The 18,141-nt window shown below is 43.2% G+C and overlaps 1 long non-coding RNA gene across 1 annotated transcript; it reads left to right on the forward strand.

The window, feature by feature from the left end:
• Window positions 1–329: 329 nt before the first annotated feature.
• Window positions 330–4,070, forward strand: LOC311056682. The gene is made up of 2 exons (XR_014601904.1): window positions 330–712; window positions 2,686–4,070. It is a non-coding gene; the product is annotated as an uncharacterized lncRNA (long non-coding RNA).
• Window positions 4,071–18,141: the final 14,071 nt, after the last annotated feature.

Raw genomic sequence — 18,141 nt, forward strand, 5'->3', positions numbered from 1 at the left:
TAAGGCACTATGGCTACCAACTAGCATGTGATGTCATATCCTGCATGTCACCTGCCTTTAACAGAAGCATGCTACCATCAATGGACCAGAGAGACCTTGTGGTTGTCTACAGCAGTGGTCCACAAACACTGGCTCGGGACCCATTCTTTATTTAATTAGTAGTAGTAGTAGTAGTCATTTTATTTTCATCTTTTTTATTTAAAAAAAGTCCAAAATAATATTTCTTTACCCCTACATTTAAAAAAAATCATTGAATCAAGAATGTTCTTACATTTAAAAATACAATCAAAGAAATTCCATATAAAAAATTATAATTAAGAACTAGTGAAAATAGCAGATCTACAAGCTTGCATCACGTTGCAGCACTTCGTGAGCTTGTAGATCTGCTATTTTCACTAGTTTGGGTCCCCGGGGGGAGACATCACATGTCTCATTTTGGGTCTCGAGCTAAAACGTTTGGGAACCGCTGGACTCCCAAGGTGTCCCTGTTGATGTCATTTCATGATTTATTCTAGTTAATGTCATGTTATTTTATTTGGGGTTATTCTAGTAAATGTCATGTTTTGTTTTGGGTTATGATTTTTCTACATGTTCAGAGGTGTGTGGGTGAGGGGGTCGTGTCCACAGAGAAACACATTTTGAGCTGAGGAGTGCTTTGGATATCATGTCCATAGATTGATACTTTATTATTCTTTGGATATCATGTCCATATGTGACCATTTTTGACTGGAGGACAGTCATCTCGCTTGTGCCCATTTTTTACACAAAATGAGTTTATAGCCCAGTTAGACTCTTCACATACCAGAGTATGTCAGAAATTTCAGAGCTTAAATCGACATGTAAATATGAAATAAATGCATAAACATGCATTAAAATATAAGGTTAGAGCTAGCATGTACTAGCATTGCTAACAAAATCCTCAGTTTCCATCCAAACATCGTGGAATCGCGGTAAAATCCGCGATTTCTACCCGATCGTTTTGAAAGGTATCACTAGTCTGTTGGCTTGTGTCTAATGAGAATGTCAAATAAAGATGTATAAACAATCATATTTTGTTAAAACTGTTGTGAAAAGGTATCTTAGTTAAGACCTCCTGGTCACTGGAACCAGCCGGTTCCAGCAGGGGGCAGTGGCAAACACTTGGTCTCAGAGAGCATACATGACAAAGAGAGCCTAACCCTAAACCATTAAACAAAGGATATGCAAATCCCGCTATGCATGATGGGATTGATAGCCCTGTTTACTATCTTTGAATAACCTCACGTCACCAGTCTTTCCACCTCGGAGGAAAGCCTGGTATGCGTTATTAAAGACCCTTATTACACGGCTTGGTTGAATGCTCGATTCTGATTGGTCAGTCATCGGTCATTATTTCTGGATAATGACCGATGATAATGACCGGTGAGACCGACGAGGAAACTGTGTAATCAGAGACTCAGAACACCTGCTCATATCAACCTGAGCTGCTTGATTTTATGCTTTATCCAACATAGACAGCCATGTAAACAAACAACCAATGTCATTTACAACTAAACGTTGCTCTCAAGAATGTTTTTGAAAACATTTGAAGTGAGAAATAGACGATGCAATAACCGAAAAGTCATTCTATTTGATCCACTGCACTTCCTTGTTTATCGTGGCACAACAACGGGGGAATACCAAAACGCTCGCCCCAAAACATAGTCGCCCCGGGGCAAATCCGGCGGTATTACAGGCAAATCGGCAGTAAATAGAATGGGGGGCGAGTGTGTTTTGGGGCGAGTTTTTTTCCATTTCGTCATTTGTTTTTGCGAGGCAAACTTGTCCGCCCAGCCCAATACTTATGGAATACTTTCATTGCCGTAAGCAAGGAAATACTTCGTTTTGTTGTTACTTTTGGGTAAATGTATTTATGTATTTATTAAGTAGCCGTGTAATAAGCGGGATAATGCATGGGGAGGTAGTCATTATTGAAATTTAAAGCCCTTCAGGGCGATTAACCACCTCGGCTTCGCCTCGGTGGTTAATCGCCCTTCAGGGCTTTAAATTTCAATAATGACTACCTCCCCATGCATTATCCCTTGCATATGATCCGGTCTAGGCCACGCCTACTGGAAAAAAAAGAAAAGAATCCTCTTTCCGGATTCTGCCCATCCGGTTTTGCGGTGCCGCTTTGTTTTGGTTCCCCAATCCCTATTTAAATGGAATAGAATTTCCCTGTGGAATAATACAGACGCTAAATAGTCTCCGGATAGTGCACGCACATTTATATTAAAAAAATAAGCTAAACTATGCCGCATCAAGGATTTTATTAGGACGGACCTAGTTTTGGGTGACGTCTTTCCGGATCTGCCCGTCCGGCCACCTGATGACGCGGATGGCGCGCCTGGTGACGTAGAGTTACTTCCGCTCCCGACCGGATCATAGACACGAAAAGATATGCTGCCCAGGCTAATCTTTGAATGAGATCCATTCAACTGGTCTTTTCTCTACTGAAGAGTTTTAACTTGACTTCAGTTATATAAGCTGTAGTTTCAAAACTATTCACTCAATCTTATTAACCAATATATCATTATTTTTTATATGATTCCCTGCTTTCATATGACATGAAAAAATGAAAATGAAAAAATGCTAGGTGACTGTCTCCCAGTCAAATTTGGTCACATATATAGATGCTTTATTATTCTTTGGATATCATGTCCATAGCGCTCACACATAGTGTGGATATCATGTCCATAGCGCTCACACATAGTGTGGATATCATGGATAGTGGTCACACAGTGTGGATATCATGTCCATAGCGTTCACACAGTGTGGATATCATGTCCATAGTGCTCACACACAGTGTGGATATCATGTCCATAGTGCTCACACACAGTGTGGATATCATGTCCATAGTGCTCACACACAGTGTGGATATCATGTCCATAGCGTTCACACAGTGTGGATATCATGTCCATAGTGCTCACACACAGTGTCGATATCATGTCCATAGCGTTCACACAGTGTGGATATCATGTCCATAGTGCTCACACACAGTGTCGATATCATGTCCTTAGTGTTCACACAGTGTGGAATCCACACTGTGGATATCAGGGCACTGCACCCAAAAAATAACACCGGGATCGCTGAAGTGTGAATCTGCGCAATGCTCGGCGCTCGGAAGAGGAGCGCACCTAGAAATACAAGGAAGACTGCTGCTGTCAGCTCAAAAAGCGGCAAGGCTCTCCCTGGGTGCACGGCCCCTTAGCATGGCTTTTTTTAAAATTTTAATAACAGATATTTGGGAGGAGGGTGGTGGGTGGAGCTATAGAGAAGTGGGAGGAAATAGGAAAGATGCTAGGGAAGTGTGATTGTAGTTGCCTAGTCTATTAAACTAGGGGTCTTCAACAGGGGTCCAAGACCCCTAGGGGGTCCTCATATTTACTACATGGGGGCTGCCAAATCTTTAACCCATTAACCCAGCATCCCTATTCTGAGACGAAAATAGCCAATCGGCTATTTTTGGCAAAGAGGTTTGGCGTAGAGGGAAAAAAGAGCAGACCAAGTGCAAGTTTTGAGGGTTTAAGTGGTTAACTGTCTGAAAATACACATTACCATGAATCGAACACAACGCTACCCAATGATAGAGCTGTCAATTAAGTCTATGCAGAAATATATTGAAAAGTTTAATCTGCAACACAATTTCATACAATATGTAGTGGGGGTCCCTGCTTCATCTGTCTCTTAGCTAAGGGGTCTGAAAAACGTTGAAGACCCCTCTATTAAACATTTCCGTCCTTCTAATATTTGAATAAATATTCATTGTTTAAGGGGGGTTTTAGGGGGCGACGGAGCAGTCAACATGGCCAAGTTCACACCTCTCAACACACTGTGAACTTGTATAGATTTGTTATTTTCAGGTTCAAGGTTAAACGTAAAGTAAAATATCATGTAAAATGAGTCGTAGTGATACAATGCCGACGACAGATGTCTTAGACGTCCAATTTAACTGCAAACCAAGACAGGAAGGGGTTAATGAACAGATGACTGGACACTGAAACTGTTTCTATCTTTGATATCTTTGTTATTAAACGTAACTCTTCAATCTGCTTGCATTGTTTTTTTGTTAGTTTTTGGGTGGAACGCGTGTGTGTGCATTGTGTGTGTCTGTGTGTGTACGTACGTGCGTGCGTGTGTGACATGATTCAAATCTCACTGCTACAGATGGGTTTCATTAACAAAGCTCTTTGTAAATTCCGACTATCGTGTCGGGCAGAAACCTCATATCTCCATAGTTTTTTTCCCCCGTAAAATAAAGCCGTAATTAAACAGAGTGTCACACTAAAGTAGTGAAAATAACAGATCTACAAGCTCAACGTGTCGCATTGCAACGCGTTGTGAGCTTGTGCTATTTTCACTACTTAAAGGTCTATTTCTTTATGGAATTTCTTGATTTTTTGGGGGGGGAAGAAATATCAATTTGTGGTTTGTTTTTGAACAATTTGAAAAGCTTTTGAAATAATTTGTATTTTTTTAAATGTAGGAAACAAAAAAGAAAAGGGATAGTAAATTAAAATAAGTTTTATTATCCAGTTTCTGATAGAACTGCCTTTACCTTCCACTAATTACAAGAAGAATACTGTGTGTGTGTGTGTGTGTGTGTCTGTGTGTCTGTCTGTCTGTCTGTCTGTCTGTCTGTCTGTCTGTCTGTCTGTCTGTGTGTGTGTGTGTGTGTGTGTGTGTGTGTGTGTGTGTGTGTGTGTGTGTGTGTGTGTGTGTGTGTGTGTGTGTGTGTGTGTGTGTGTTATAGTCCGGTGGATCTGTCCTAGCGTTTAAGTGAGCAATTGTCGGACAAATCCACCAGAACATTAGAGACGAGGGGCTCAATATAGTAGCCTGGGACCAGATGAATCTGCCAGTGCAAAAAAAATTGCCCTCGGCGGTCTGGCACCGCTCCGTTGTGAATGCATTTCCTGCTCCCGAAGTCTGGGGTGACCAATCAGGGCCCAGTATTCAAATATGGGAGACTGTAATTGGTAGTTGGTTGTAGTTCTAACCAATTGCATCCAGAGCCATTATTTTGATGCCGCCCCTTAGACTCATATCCATGATATAGTCTGGCCACGCGAGGCTATCAATAAAGGGCCGAACTGGCTAAACCCACTAATTTGGGATTTAGGACTGCGGAAGGGGCGTTTCCCCGCAAAAGTTGCAATTTTGGGACACCTGCCGTACCCCCAAAACACCTGCACTTCCCGTTACATTATGCATAGGTGTGGTTTGGGCGTTACATTAATAAAACTAATCACCGTGCCACATGCCATTGCCTTTTAAGAGAAGGCTGCGCAAGCCATTATCCCCAATGCAATCGTGCGCACTCCTTTGTCCCTGTCTGCAGCGTTGCCAGGTCTGCTTATTATAAGCCACATTGGGCTTGTTTTTCTGTGAAGTTGCTTGTAAATAATGGTAGACCGGCTGTGAGCTTGAGCAAGACACTGAACCCCTAATGGACCCTTCGCTAAGCCCCACCCACTCCACTCTGTTTGGTGCAAGTTAGTCACACCCAGGCCTGGCAAACTCTCAATCAATCATTTCAGCAGCAATAGCTTAAAAATCTCTTCTAAATGTAGTCATCAAAATCTCTTCTAAATCTAGTCAACAAGGCCTGCAGTAGGCTATGCACTGGAAAAATGTGCATGACATTATTTCAATTTTCTCCATATGCTTTCAACTAAGCGACCCTATCGGTTGGTAGGTGTTGCACTCTGATACATTATAACTCTATGATAAAATGGCCACCGATCGGATTAAAATGCTTTTTATTGAACAATACAGAATATACGGGTACTTTTGAGAGTCCCGTGCATAATTTTAACATCCGTGGCCATAGGGTAAACAATTTAGATTTGAAATCTGAACGTTTATATAGATGTACGGACTGTAAATGGAGAAAGTGCAAACACCAGGTTGAAATTGATCGATGACTGTAACAGGAGTTTTTCATGTACCGCAGGGTAAGACTACAGTAGCAGTTAATAAATAGACAAACAAATGAATGAATATACTTTAACGTGCGGAATCCGAAACAGGCAGCGCTGTGATTCTGAATTTTGTTACGATTACGGTAGTATTATTGACACTACCTGGGCGAGTGAGTTGTGTAACTTTCCCGACGTTAAGCTGTGTATGTGTTCAACAATACAGCCATGCAGCCTTGCAGTTTAAGCACAGATTTCAGCTTGGGAAAAGAACCCTCCAACGGTTTTGGGTATGTGGAATCTGTTGCTGGTTCATAATCATTGCGTTATCGTGGTATTCCTATTCTTGCTATTATGTTGCAAATGCTTGTGTGTGTGCAGGCGAAATAACATTGACAGCTAAATAAATAAATATAAATAACATTGCCTTTCAATAAAACCACAGTTGATAGACATACGTATCACCTACATGTTATTGATCCTCCTATAATTTGACAAACCTCTGTGGTCGACCGACCTTGGCGAGAGCAAAAAATGTGAGCAAAAATGTGTGCTGGTTCTCCTCAGTGCTTGGAGCACTTGATCTGAATTTGCACACAGCCATTGACCATTACCATCTGAACGCAACTGCGAAGCCCGTTTTTCAATTTCATCAAATCTCAGCTTATTATTAGCGTTAATGTGTCAAACAATGGGAGATCAAACTGCGCAGCGTTGCCAGCTTTTGCGCGAGATACAAGCAGCAAGGTCTATGAAAACAAGGCCACACGAAGCGAGCCCTACAAGCAACAAGGTCTATGAAAACAACGCCAAATGAAGCACCTTCACACATAAACATTGCCTCTTGGTAAACAGCCGATCTGCAAGCTCACAACGCGTCCCCACAACCACCTGCACTTTCACAACCAACGCCAAAAACACACTACCACCAATATTGCCCCTAAACCGCTTACAATAGATTCAAGTGTCTTTATTAGGATAAACCCCTTGAGATGTGCCATCTCGTTTTAGAGGAGGTCCCAACATAAATACATGTCACAATCGTTACATGTACACGGAGTAGACAAAACAACTAGACAAACGAAACAAAAACAGACACAATAACATTATGAACCTTGACAATCATCACAGCCTTAAGATGCATAAAATCCAGTAATATAACACATTCTGAAAATGGTATGTTCAACACAGTGACTAAAGAACAGTATTTAGAGAATTAGAACTGAAAAAAAAAATAGGCAAACATGGCAACACCAACTTCTCCACTACTCAGGGACGCCACATTCCATTCACTACGTTCCGTTCACCGCAGCACAACACAACTTCAGAGACACGACGACATCATTTACGCGCATGTACACAGAAAACATTCTTAAGGATCTGAATAAAACTGTGTGTATAATTTGGAGAGCATTGCATTGCGCGACGCACAAATTGTCTGAATAGACTATCATCTTATATAAACACAATTGACACAAGGAATTGACACTCTCCCTTCTGCTGATTATAGGAAAATAGAATCACAGAGATTTGTTGAGAATTAGTAGAGAGAGGGAGCCTTTGAATGTTGTGCCGCGCTGTGCGCCCTGGCCGTCTACAGACATCCATTGCAGGCACGCTCTACCAAACCAAGTTGGCATTGTGGGTGGTTTTAGATTCCATTATACACTTTCCCAAACGTGTGTGTGGGCAAAATAGCAATTTTGGGGATAATGCAACAACACGGCCACCGCCACAACGCAAGGCGCAAATAGTGGAGTCGGCATTATGAATGGATATAGCGGCCAATAAATACCGTTGAGACTTCATGCCAATGAATTCCTCCCTCTGCTTGTCACTGCCGTTGTATCCTACTGACTCACCTGCCAGTGAGGAGCCCCAACCGGGGGGAAGCACTGTTGTATCCTCCCGGGGTTCCTCACCTGCCAGTGAGGAACCCCCACCGGGTTGACATGCTGTTGTATCCTACTGGCTCACCTGCCAGGGAGGAGCCCCCGACCTACTCCTCCTGTTCAACATTCCTAGCTGACAGCCCAGTACCCATTGTCAGCCTTCTGATTGGTCCCTGACCGACCAACCAGCAGGCTCCTTCTGCCTTGCTCTGCCCTGGTTCCGCCTCCTTTTGGTTGTTTATGCTGAGTTTTAAAAATATCCAGTTTAAAAATTAACAACAACAAAAAGGGCAACATTTATAATTGAATACATTAAATATCAACAGGAGGAAACTGAAAAACATGTTTTTTCAAGGGTAGTGGATGGAGAGAGAGGATTTTTGTCCAACCAAGCAACGGCGAAATGGGCACGAAGAGGGGCGGGACCACAGGAAGTGCTTGATTCTCAGCCAAGCCGGATGCACCACGTTGTATTCAAACCCCTAAACTCCACGGTGATGGACAGATACTTTACCCCTGTTCCCCCAACTGGGTTTAATACTTAGAAATGTTAGTATTAAACTACATTAAAGGCCCTTTCATAGTAATAGAGGTTTGGGCACATCTACAGTTCGAACGGGCAGCTACTCACACTTACGTTGCACCGCCGATCCGACCAATATGTCTGAGTCATAGTGTTGGGGGCTTTGTCACAGGGGTGCAGTACGTTAGTCCGACAGCGCATTCCTCCGACAGCGCAGCGCTCCGACGTTTCCAATACTAAACCCGAACCAAAGCCGCACCCTAACCCTAACCGCACGCGGATGCCACATAGTCGGAGAAAAGGTCTGTCGGATTAACGCATGCCTCCCTTGTCACAGTACCCATTGTACCCATCTGTCTGTGTCCCTTGTAGTCCCTATAAGGAGATAACTATATATGTCAGTCCTTGTCCCTTTTATGCCCATATATGGAGATCCCTGATGTCATCAGTATATGCCCATATATGGGTATATTGGTAGGATCGGCGCACTGAGTTTGAAGTCGGTCGGTCCCATATATGGACATGACCATATGTGGGCATAGAGGTCGGATCTGTGGCTCTGGACACAGTATCTGTCAGTCCTTGTCCCTTTATGTCCATATATGGAGATCTCTGATATCATCAGTTTATGCCCATAAATGGGCATGCCCCTTTTGTGCCCATATACAGAGCTGACTGATTTGTTTGTGGCTGATGCCATGACGACACATTTAGGTTAGACAACACACTCCATATTTGGCTGTGTCAGAGTGACATCAGAGGTCTGCCTAACCCTTTCATTAGCCAATATTAATATAGGATTGTATTGTGAAGATTGTACATCTGCTGTTTTTGAGTGGTGCCGAAGGCAACCACTCCTATACGTGGCTTTGTCTGTGTGTCCGTATGTATGTATGTATGTATGTATGTATGTATGTCCAAAAACATTGATGACAACATCAATACGGGGGTCAATACGGGGCTCATCAAAGGCACCACTCACTTCACACAGGGTGTGATTTTTAGCGGCGCTAGCCGCTCTATACCTGACTTTGTCCGTGTGCGTCAACGTTCTGATTGGTCGGGTGCGTCAACAAAGTGATTGGTCAAGCTTCACGTGACACATGGCTATAAACACATTATAAACACATATCGATGACAAAATGTATCAAAGGCACCGCTACCTTCACACAGGGTGTGATTTTTAGTGGCGCTGGCGCCGCTCTATACATAGTATAGAGCGGTCCTGCTCTATACCTGGCTTTTCCGTCAACGTTCTGATTGGTCAGGTCTGTCAACGTTCTGATTGGTCAGGCCCGCCAAGGTTCTGATTGGTCAGGCCCGCCAAGGTTCTGATTGGTCAGGTCCGTCAACGTTCTGATTGGTCAGGCCCGTCGAGGTTCTGATTGGTCGGGTCCGTCAACGTTCTGATTGGTCAGGCCCGTCGAGGTTCTGATTGGTCAGGTCCGTCAACGTTCTGATTGGTCAGGCCCGTCAAGGTTCTGATTGGTCAGGCCCGTCAAGGTTCTGATTGGTCAGGCCCGTCAAGGTTCTGATTTGTCAGGCAAGGGGACTATTCATGACATCACTATGATGTCATGAATATAGAATTAGATGTCTATATAAACAATGACTAAATAAACAATGAGTAATATCTAGAAATATTTAGTAATTTCATTTTATTATTCATTTGGCTAAAGTCTCCTTCTAGGTAAGTTTTTAGCGCGCGCTACTGTAAGAAAGTCATGGATCCTGCTCTATACCTGACTTTGTCCGTGTTCACCGTCAACGCTCTGATTGGTCAGACCCGTCAACGCTCTGATTGGTCAGACCCGTCAACGCTCTGATTGGTCAGACCCGTCAACGTTCTGATTGGTCAGACCCGTCAACAAAGTGATTGGTCAAGCTTCACGTGACACATGGCTATAAACACATTATAAACATATATCGATGACAAAATGTATCAAAGGCGCCGCTACCTTCACACAGGGTGTGATTTTTTTAATAGCTGAAGGATAAAATAGGGTTCATTGGGTTATAACAACACAAAACACATTTAAAATAGGGTTCATTGGGTTATAACAACACAAAACACAGACGGGACACTTCATTTTCCTCAAGGACTTTCATCTTTATTGAGTTTTAAAAAAAAATCAAACATAACATAATTGTATTAACGTAAGTGTTTAACTCTGCTGTCAGATGACAAATCAACGGTGAACTTTACAGTCATTAAGAAACATTCAGGTCCTTGTGCTTTAAAAAAACACAATGGTCTTTGAATGGTTGGATGGATCCTATAGGCTCATCCATAATGGTTTGAATGGATCCTATAGGCTCATCCATAATGGTTTGAATGGATCCTATAGGCTCATCCATAATGGTTTGAATGGATCCTATAGGCTCATCCATAATGGTTTGAATGGATCCTATAGGCTCATCCATAAAGGTTTGAATGGATCCTATAGGCTCATCCATAATGGTTTGAATGGATCTTATAGGCTCATCCATAATGGACAATGAGTAATAATAATAGCCAGCACTCTGAAGTACTTCTTGTTACGTCTCGCTCCCCCTCGCCTCCACATCCTGCTGTTGTGGCCTCTCTGTACTCATCAGCACCACCCAGAGGGCTCAAAAGTACACTCTCAGCACACCTGCCTCCAGTCCCCAATCTCCTCACCTGCCCTGCGTTGGCAATCACCCCAGAGGCTATAAGAGCCTGGCCGGCATGCAGCTCAGCGTCAGATCCTAACCATTCCACTCGTATGGTAAAGTATAGCTTGCTCACTAGTTTCCCAGTTTAGTAGAGCTCTTAGCCTGTTCACCTTACACAGTGGCAGCGCACACTTTCATTGTGAATTTGTATCTGACCCTGCTTCTCCTCTCCTCTCCAGTTTCCCGGGATCCCGAGCTGAGTTGGAGCAGCCATCGGAGCCTACACCCCTCTTCCCCCCGTTGTTGTTCAGCTTATTGTTAATACACTCGCCCGGGTGGGCTTTAATCCTCCATTTTGCCTCCTCCTTGCTGTGCACTTGGGTCACACTCACCATCCCTAACACTTCTGGTACTTTCAATTCATTTATACACACTGAGGAAGGCTTGACGCTGAAATATATGCTGTCTGTGCATCAATGAATTAAAAGTACCCGAAGGACTTCAGAGTGCTGGCTGTTATTTTCTTATTGTGAAACTTTGTGAGCCGTGCGCCTGGCAAACTGCATTATACAGACTGAGTGATGTGCTCGTTTTTGTTTCCACCGTCATCCATAATGGACCAATACCAATGTTCACTTCAACTTCAAATCAACAAAAGTCAACATACATTAATACAACAACAGAGATAAGTAATAACATGGAAATGACAAAAATACAAACTATTAAAATAGATATTAAATCATATAAAACTAGTAACACATCTATACCATTACTATGTACAATAAGGGTTAATGCACATAACAAGCTTGTTTAATACAATACGAACCAAACAAAAAAGTCTGGCAATATTATGACTGTAATTGACAATAAAATGATAATGCTATCTTATTATTATTAAAGGAGCACTTCAACGACTTTCAACCTGAACTTCATGTAATGTGTCCTTACTAATGGTCGTTATAAAAAGGCACTATTTTCATACTTGTTCTGTGTCACATTGAAACTGCTTAAAATCAGGACCATTGTAATTGAGGGCAGCGTAGCTGAATGGTTAGAGAGCCTGCCTGGGGAGCAGGAGTCCCAGTAAATAAATTCATATTTTTTCTTTAAAAGAAAATGTCATTGTGACACTGATAAATAGAAACAAAGAGTTCCATTGAGCCAAGCTGGAACACAATGGATTGATTGATCATTCAAATAAACATGCCCTGAAAATGCACGCGGCCCACCCAGTGGTCAGATGGGTGGGCCGCGAACGCTTTCAAGATTTTAAAGTGGGCCCTGATCCAGAAAACAATAATCACAAACCCATGAATGAAAACATAAAAAGGTACAATACATTACAAGATGCAATACACAACAAAAAACATCCCTTGACTCATACAATAGGAGCTTTCTGTTGCTCCAAAAGTGACAGACAAGCATGTAACATATTGTAATATAGTCAGTGTTCCTCTGTTAGTGCCCACAAAGAGTGAGCTGAATGAACTCATGTCCATACTTCACTCCCATAGTGTGCGCTTTACAATGTGCATTACATTCACCCACACAGACGGCGGAGGAAACCATACAAGGCACCAAACCTGCTCACTGGGAGCAGTTAGGGGTTCAGAGTCTTGCTCAAGGACACTACGGCACTAACTCTGGGGGAACCCAGGATCAAACCGTTTTCCCAAGCGGCCGCTCTACCTCCTGAGCCACTGCCTCTTGTGTGAGGGGACACAGCAGTATGTGTTGTTCGTTTTGTGTACCAGTCTGACATTGACACATACGCTGCTCAGGTGGTGTGTGACTCCACCTCCCCATCTCCACATGCAGCCTAAGAGAGGATAACTGGAAACCGGAAACCGGAGTACATTGTTTTCAGTGTAAATGTTCAAACCTTGCCTGAGGTGATGGACAGTTATGTGATGGATGTGACATGAACTCCTTAGAGATCCACCTCATTCACTGGGTCCAGCCGCTTCAGCACCTCCTTGTACACCCACGTCCTCATACTGGTGGTATTCTGTCTCTTCACTGGGTCCAACCGCTTCAGCACCTCCTTGTACACCCACGTCCTCATACTGGTGGTATTCTGTCTCTTCACTGGGTCCAGCTGCTTCAGAACCTCCTTGTACACCCACCTCCTCATACTGGTGGTATTCTGTCTCTTCACTGGGTCCAGCTGCTTCAGAACCTCCTTGTACACCCACGTCCTCATACTGGTGGTATTCTGTCTCTTCACTGGGTCCAGCTGCTTCAGAACCTCCTTGTACACCCACCTCCTCATACTGGTGGTATTCTGTCTCTTCACTGGGTCCAGCAGCTTCAGCATCAGAACCAGCAACGTTATAATAAACTATCTCAACGTTCCCCCGTCTTACATCATAATAAACCACCGTCGCTCCTGCACGACGCCTTCTGGTGACCTAGCGAAACACAGCAGTACCCAACTTTAATTTACTCGATCAGATGTATCTCTCTTAAATACAAATGGTGTAACTAATTTTACATTCCAGTCTTGTGTTGAATAAAAATGTATAATTATTACCTTCCAGAGACGATAGAGGCCACTAATTATCAGTATCAACAGGACCAGCACTGTGAATGTACATTTGATGATGTTGGGTGTCAGATGAGAAGCTGTGTGAGAAATATGTTAGAACATCAAAATCATGTAAAAAACAGCTCTAATAAAAATGGGTATTTGAAGTGATTTGCTCAACATTTCTGATTGAATTGTGATTGATTGAGTTTCATATTTTGATTGGAAAAGTTCATACCTGTGACAGTGAGAGAGAGGACCTCGCTCTTAGAGGAGAAGTTATGATTATAAACATTGATGTGATAAGTACAGCTGTAGTTTCCTTTGTGGGTGTGGTTTGCTGGAGGAAACAGGAAGTCGGCAAACAGGAAGTTGTCAGAGTGATTGACAGCTGACTGGGTGTGGTTGTGTGTTGTGTTGGATGTGCTGTAGTTCCCTTGGTGGGTGTGGTCTTCTGCAGGAAACAGGACGGTGTCAGAGGGATTGACAGCTGTCTGGGTGTAGTTTTGTGTTGTGTTGGATCCAGTAAGGTTGTGTGTTGTGTTGGATTCAGTGGGGTTGTGTGTTGTGTTGGATTCAATGGGGTTGTGTGTTGTGTTGGATTCAATGGGGTTGTGTGTTGTGTTGGATTCAATGGGGTTGTGTGTTGTGTTGGATTCAGTGGGGTTGTGTGTTGAGTTGGATTCAGTGGGGTTGTGTGTTGACTCGGATTCATTGGGGTTGTGTGTTGTGTTGGATTCAGTGAGGTTGTGTGTTGTGTTGGATCCAGTGGGGTTGTGTGTTGTGTTGGATTCAGTGAGGTTGTGTGTTGTGTTGGATTCAGTGAGGTTGTGTGTTGTGTTGGATCCAGTGGGGTTGTAGGTTGTGTTGGGTCCAGTGGGGTTGTGTGTTGTGTTGAATCCAGTGAGGTTTGCTGCAGGAAACGGGAATTTGTCAGAGTGATTGACAGCTGGCTGGGTGTAGGTGTGTGTTGTGTTGGATCCAGTGAAGGTGAGGTGGAAGACGCCTCCTGGGTACTGTGGCTGAATGGAGCATCTGATGGTAAAGCTGGAACCTTTCATCACCTGCAGCCCCTGCTGCTGTCCCTCAGAAACCTCATTTATGGAGGGTACGAACGTGATGATTGGCTTAAACAGCATATCTGTAACAAGACGGAGGTGATTGGCTTAAATAGCAGAACGATAAACACAACGGAGAGACGGACGGACGGACAGACAGATTGATAAGAGAATGTAAATGTGTCATTATGTAAGTATTTCTTTACCTGAACATATCACCTCCAGTCTGGCAGTAGAATTACCAGACTCCTTTGTTCCACACTCACTCAATGAAGACTCAGATCCAACACAGGAAGATGAAATCCACCAAACACGTTCATGTGTAGAACCTGAAGTCCTTTCTCTTGAAACAGCAGAGCCACAGTCCAACTGTCTACACACTACAGATGAAGACTTCAAGTTCCAGTCAGACCAACCATCCACTGGTCTCCACTCTCCCTTGTGATTCATCTCCAGTATACCAATGCACTTACTGGTTCCCCCAACCAACCTGACACCCTCAGACTCTGTACAGAGACAAAAAAAGAAAAGAGAATAACCAGTACAAAATAAAAACTTTCAGTATGAAATAACAATCCAAACCGAAATGTGTAGTTTAGTTTACCTGAGCAGGTGAGTCCAACAGTCTTGTCAGTTGAGCTGGTGTTTCTAGTTGAGTTTGAGGTTTCACAATCCAGAAGAGCAGACTCATTACCTGCACATTGGAACTGTTCGGTCCACATTGGAGCCTTGACTTCTCCATAGAGCGCTCCCAGAAGGACTGAAACAGCCCCACAGCCAAGCTGCTTACAGACCACATCTGCATCCTGCTGGTCAAAGTCACCTTCATACACTGAGACCCACGACTGATCAGACTTCACCTCCACTCTGCCTGAACACAAACTAGAACCATTCACCAACCTCACAGACTCTGGGAGAGAGAGAGAGAGAGAGAGAGAGAGAGAGAGAGAGAGAGAGAGAGAGAGAGAGAGAGAGAGAGAGAGAGAGAGAGAGAGAGAGAGAGAGCGAGAGAGAGACAGAGAGAGAGAGAGACTTGTCTGACACTGGCTGATCATAAAAACATATTTAACACATATTTAAATGGAAAAAAGAAGACCAGAGACATCATGCACTCTGTTCAAGATGCACGCTACAATGTGTTACACATTAAACATAACAGTAGGGCATAGCGCCCCATCAGAACATATCATGTTGCTTAATAATAAACCAGACGTGTTATTTACACAAAAAAAATATTCAAGAATAAAGAATCAAGGTTCTATTTTTCACTAACTCGTACTAGTGCAAGCAGCTAAATGTTGTTGGAACTTGTTGCGCAAAAACATTTAGCAAAATCCTAGATATAATAATATATCGAGTAAGAGAAGAAATAAATATATAATAATAGGCAGGACTCCAATGGCTTCATCGATCAGGCAGAAGTGTTTCCCAAGGCTTTGTAAGACACTGTAAATATTACTGTAGTTGAAGTAATTTGTTACCTGAACAGATCACCTCTAGTATGTAGAAGGAAGTAGTTGACATCTTTGTTCCACACTCCTTCAGTGAAGACTCAGACCCAACACAGGATGTAATCCTCCAGGCCGGTTTATGTGTAGAACCAGAACTTCTTTCTGTTGAAACAGCAGAGCCACAGTCCAGCTGTCTACACACTACAGATGATGAGTTCTGGTTCCAGTCAGACCAACCATCCACTGGTCTCCAGTCTCCCTGATGCTTCATCTCCAATATACCATTACAGTTACTGTTTCCTCCCACCAACCTGACATCACCAGACTCTGTACAGGGACAAGTAAGGGACCATAAAAAGACCATTACTTTAATTTAAACATGTACTATTCAAACCAAAAGGTATAGTTTATATTTTACCTGAGCAGGTGAGTCCGACAGTCTTGTCATGTGAGCTGGTGTTTCTCGTAGAGTTTGAGGTTTCACAGTCCAGGAGAGCAGCCTCATTACCTGCACAGTGGAACTGTTCGGTCCACTTGACTTCTCCATAGAGCGCCCCCTGGAGGACTGAAGGAGCCCCACAGCCAAGCTCCCTACAGACCACCTCTGCATCCTGCTGATCAAAGTCACCTTCATACACTGAGACCCACGACTGATTAGATTTCACCTCCACTCTGCCTGAACACAAACTAGTCCCATTCACCAACCTCACAGACTCTGAAGAAAGAGAGAGAGAGAGAGAGAGAGAGAGAGAGAGAGAGAGAGAGAGAGAGAGAGAGAGAGAGAGAGAGAGAGAGAGAGAGAGAGAGAGATACATGAGTGCATTATGGATGCAATTGGAATTCTAAAATGATCACAGATTCAAGTTGTTTTACTGAATCCCTAAACACACACAGCGAAAGATTGGTAGTTTATCAAATAGAAAAGAGCAACAGTACCAACTGAGAACAATGCTAATCATTATCATCATCATCATCATCATCATATCTCCCTCAAGAGCTTACAACAGAGCAAAAGTCTCCACAAGTCCCTAAAACACATGCACACTGCTAGATTGACGGATGGACAGGAAGACACACGTCTGTCTGTCTGTCTGTCTGTCTGTGTGTCTGTCTGTGTGTCTGTCGACGGACGGACGGACGGACTAGACTGAAAAGATTGTTGTTGTTTAAGTCATTGTTGAGTTACCTGAACAGATCACTGTGGGTCTGCCTGTTATCAAACCTTTCCGTGTGATATGAGAAGTCTCCATTACGACACAGTCGCTCAGAGAAGACTCAGAACCAGCACAGTAAGGTGTAATCCTCCACACAGGTTCATGCGTAAACCAATAACTCCTTTCTGTTGAAACAGCAGAGCCACAGTCCAGCTGTGTACACACTACAGATGATGACCGCAGGTTCCAGTGAAACCCACCATCCACTGGCCTCCACTCCCCCTGGTGTTTCATCTCCAGTGTACCAGTACAGTTACTGGTTCCTCCCATCAACCTGACATCATCAACCACTGTAAATAGTCAAGAGAGTAAATGTGAGCAGGTCTGGTGTTTAGGGCATCAAGTCGCCCATTGACAAACAGTAGAAAATAGCTTTTCTACCTTTTTTTTTTTTTTTGTGATTTTCGTTTTTTTTTTATATTAACACAGTTTGAATGTTGAAGAAGGTTTATAGTCCAAAAGATAGGCGTTTTAGAATCATTAAGTGGTTTAAATTACATTACAAAAACAGCAGTGTTTCTGTCGGTCTTTTGGGGGCGGAGAGTGGCTTTAACTTGCAGGGACAACATTAACATGAGAGTGGTTTTGGTTGGTTGTTGGCCCATTGTTCTCCGGTTACAAGCCTAATCCCCGCCCATCAGTATCGCTCCTCTGTGGTGGTGTAACGTAACTTAAGTACATTTACTCAAGTATTGTACTTAAGTACAATGTTGAGGTATTTTTACTTTACTGGAGTAATATCCACTGGGTGAATATTCAACCTGAGGCTGAAACTAACGTCACCACTGTGGGAAGAAGCGCCGAAGCGGCCAGTATTGCGTTAGTCTTTTTCGGGACAGAATCTAGTTGTATAATCAATATAACATTGTAGCGAACACAGCAGCTGTGAGGGCAGCCCCA

Source organism: Gymnoscopelus microlampas (genome assembly GCF_963454915.1).
Source record: "Gymnoscopelus microlampas genome assembly, chromosome: 12".
Classification (NCBI taxonomy): domain Eukaryota; kingdom Metazoa; phylum Chordata; class Actinopteri; order Myctophiformes; family Myctophidae; genus Gymnoscopelus; species Gymnoscopelus microlampas.